Below are 3,605 nucleotides of genomic sequence, written 5' to 3' on the forward strand. Positions count from 1 at the left end.
GCCTGGAGAAAACGTGGATTCAGCAAGAGCTAAAGTAGCACACAGCATTAAAAATTCACAAAGGCTCCTCTGAATCCCTCTCTCTCCTGGAGATGCCTTTGAAGGAGGCAGGGTTAGGGGAGGAGCAGGGGACCCTTCCCCAGCTCCCTGTGCATTGCTCACCCTCACCCCTGGCAGCATTTGGGGCTCTCCATTGTCAGCTAGAAAAACTAGACCAGACTTTTTTTTTTTCCCCCTCTTCTTTTCACACTGTCTCAGTAGCCCAGTGGAAACCTAGGCAGGTTTGCTGTGGGAAAGGAAAATTAAAAATTGAGAGGCTGTTGCCAGTGTTCAGGGGAAAACGTCAGGATTAAACTGAAACTGGGATTTTCAAATGCTCCTTTGAAAGCTTTCTCTGACAAGAGAAGCCAGGTGACCCCATTTTCCCCTGGAAAAAAGAAAGGAAAAAAACTCCAACAACTTATGGGCATTTTTCCAATGGCCTTGTACTTCAAATGTCTTTTTTTCCTCATTTTAGTTTAGCCAGATTAGAGTGAGCTGGGTTGAACTGCAGAGCCCCAGAGCCAGTGGCTGGGCTGGAAGGGGCTGATGGGGAGATGCTGAGACAGGGGGGTCAGGGGATGATTTGAAATGAGTCTCTACAACGTGGGGCATTCTGGAAAACAGCAAAATATCTTTCCCCTCCCTTAAAATCAACAAGCCTGGTAAGACAACCACCTCTCCCTTTTTGGGGGGGGAGTTTGTTGGGTATTTTTAAGCTCACTTTTGAAACAAACAGCTTCAAAAAAACCAAGCAGAAAATACATTAGTACTGCAGCTTTGTTAAAATCTAGTTGCAGCAGTGTGAGATTTGATGTGCTCATTTAATTCACTGGAGCAGAAAAACGTATTTGGGTTTTGTTTTGGTTTTGGTTTGGTTTTTTTTTCCTTTACAATCTTACCCCAGCAGATGTGCCTTCCCTGCAGGACTGCTCCACTTCTGTGCTGCTCAGCTGGTTTGCAGGAGCCAAGGGATGAAAAAGCATGGAAAATATCTGCACTGCTTGCTTTAGAGATGTTAAATACCTCTGACAGGGCTGAGCCTCCCATCCTGCCCTGGACAAACAAGCAGGGGACACTGAGCATAGGGCTTACATTTTTTTTCAGTGTAAATAAATGAGGAATGCAGAAGGTGAGTGGAATTAAGAGCAACTGGGCTGGATTCAGGCAGGTTTTGTTTGGCTGCTCTCCCCGTGCAACCCATGGGGAGCTGAGACTGGCAGAGCTGGAGACCCAGAGCAGCATCCCATGGGGTGGGACTCCCATTGCTCTCCTTTATGCCCCATCCTGAAGCAAAGATCACCTCAAAAAAAAAAAAAAAAAGAAGTCTATGGAGGAGATTTGGCTGTTGGCAAAGGAATTTCTCTGAGAATGTGAGCAGGAGTTTGGTTTAGAGCCTGCAACTTCTTTGAGATCATTGAGTTTCATGAAACAAAATGTTCATACTGGGGAAGGGGGTTAGAGTTGGAGGTTTCTTCCTGGGCTTCACAGGCTGGGGGTTAAGTTATTGATGTTATTAAAGTTATTAATGATGCAGATTCTGATTTGCCATTCAAATAACTTCTTGTCAGCCCTGGCACAAGACCAGAGTGTCCTGTAGGTTGCAAATGATAACACAGAAGGGAAACTTATTTTGCCTTTTGAGAATGCAAATGAGGTGTCTGCTTTCCCAGGGAGTTTAATTTGCTGTCTTCAGCTCTGCATGACTTGTTAGCTGGATGGAAAACTGTTGGCACTGCCATTGCAATCTGGATATTGTTTCATGGGACTGCAGAGAGTGATGAGCTTGTGTCTTGCTAATCTACAATAATTTGCAGCTAATTTGCCAACAGTCAACAACTCCAGTGGCTCCTGCAGGGGCACAGGCCTGGTGCCACTGGTGGCAGTGGAAGGGCATTTCTTGCAAGGCTTTCCTTCCACTGCCAGGGTTTTGCTAAAGACAGAAATAGGCCAAACACCAAAGCCATAGTGTAACATTGCCAGTGACAGAAACCAGCTGAGGTTTCAGACTTGCCCTGGGGCCTGGTGGCTCATTCATGACCTGGGAAGACCCCTCCTGGGACTCAGTGGCAGCCAAATCCTTTCTAGTACTTCCCCTGAAGAAGACTCACTTTTAGGACACTGTAGGAAGCAGGTTCTGTTCTCTTCCAGCAAGGTCTCCTTGGGAGAATATTGCCTTAAATGGAAGGAGGAAGTTTGGAAGTCAGAATTTACAGCTTTGGGGTTGCTGGAGCACACACTGGTCTCCTATTAGCAACAAGCTGTGCTGACTTTGTGTTTTATTTCCCTTTTAGTTCAAATATTAAGAGAGGCTGTCAGTAGTTTGTGTGGTTTGACCCGAGGTTTGCTTCTTGGTGTTGCTGAAATGCAGCATTTCAGGAGGGTGCCTAGAGAAGGGATCTGCAATGAAGCTACCTGGGCAATAAACAGCAATTTGGGGGGTCAAGTGGTAGGGATCAGAGGGTGATGATGTTTCAGCCACTCCTCTCTGTACAATCACCTGTCTCATTCTGTGTTATATCTGAGAGTTCAGAAAGGAAAAGAAGTGCAGGGATGGAAGATGCTGAGAGCACATTAATGGAGAAGGAAGACAACAGAAAGCCAGAGCTGAGCAAGGCAGATGTTTGAGTGTGTGGAGAATCAAAGCCTTTGAGAGACACAATTGGGCTTTCTGGGTCAGGAGGCTGCAAACTCTGCACAGGAATCTGCTGCTTCACTCTGGTGCCTTCTGCTTGTGCAACTCCCCGGGGGAAATGGTTTGAATGGGCAAATAAATCAGAGGTGCTAAAAAGCTCTGCTTGCTCCAAGTCAGTCAGCCATTTAATAGCCCCCAATATAAAGGAGACAGGCTGGGGCCAACTAAGGTGAAAAATAGCCCAGAGGTGGTGGCAGTTGCTCTGGAGCTAAGGTGGGGCTGCTGATGGCTGCAGCAGCTTGAAGTGGAGCTCTTCTGCTGGGGACAGTGGGGAAAGGAGGGATAAAGTGTGTCCTCAATCTCTTTACTTATTTACCATTAATATTACATTAATATTACATGTAATACATTTCTGGGATTCATCCCAGAGGTGCCCTGTGGTCTCCTGGGTGCCAGCACAGGGACCACTAAATACCCCTGGTGTGTGTCCCTTTGGGCTGCAGCCCCCCCAGCCCCTTTCACTGCCCAGGCTGGAGCCCAAAGGTGGGCATCAAGGGTTCAGGTAGTGCCCCTTCATCTCAGCTCTTGGCCAGGAGGTTGCTCACTACAAGGTAGGTTCTTTTCCTAAATCTTTTCCCACTTGCCTGCCCTGAGCTGGACCAACGTGTTCACACACTAAGTGTCCTGGGGTCACCTGAGGTTTTCATACACTGAGCAGCAGCACCTGGAGGGGCTGACTCAGGGTTGTGCCACTACAGGTGGAAAGCAAATGTGTTGAAATCAGCAGTTGACATTCATTTTCCTTTTAAATTGCAAGAAAAGAAGTCTAATGAGTGAGAGGAAGACAGGAAGAGGTTTCCTCCTGTTTTCCATCGGAAAATGGTGGATTAAGAAAGCTTTGTGGGCTACTGGAATCTCTGGATTCCCTTCT

The sequence above is a fragment of the Chaetura pelagica genome, unplaced genomic scaffold (genome assembly GCF_000747805.2).
Source record: "Chaetura pelagica isolate M959 unplaced genomic scaffold, ChaPel_1.0 scaffold449, whole genome shotgun sequence".
In the NCBI taxonomy this organism is placed as follows: Eukaryota; Metazoa; Chordata; class Aves; order Apodiformes; family Apodidae; genus Chaetura; species Chaetura pelagica.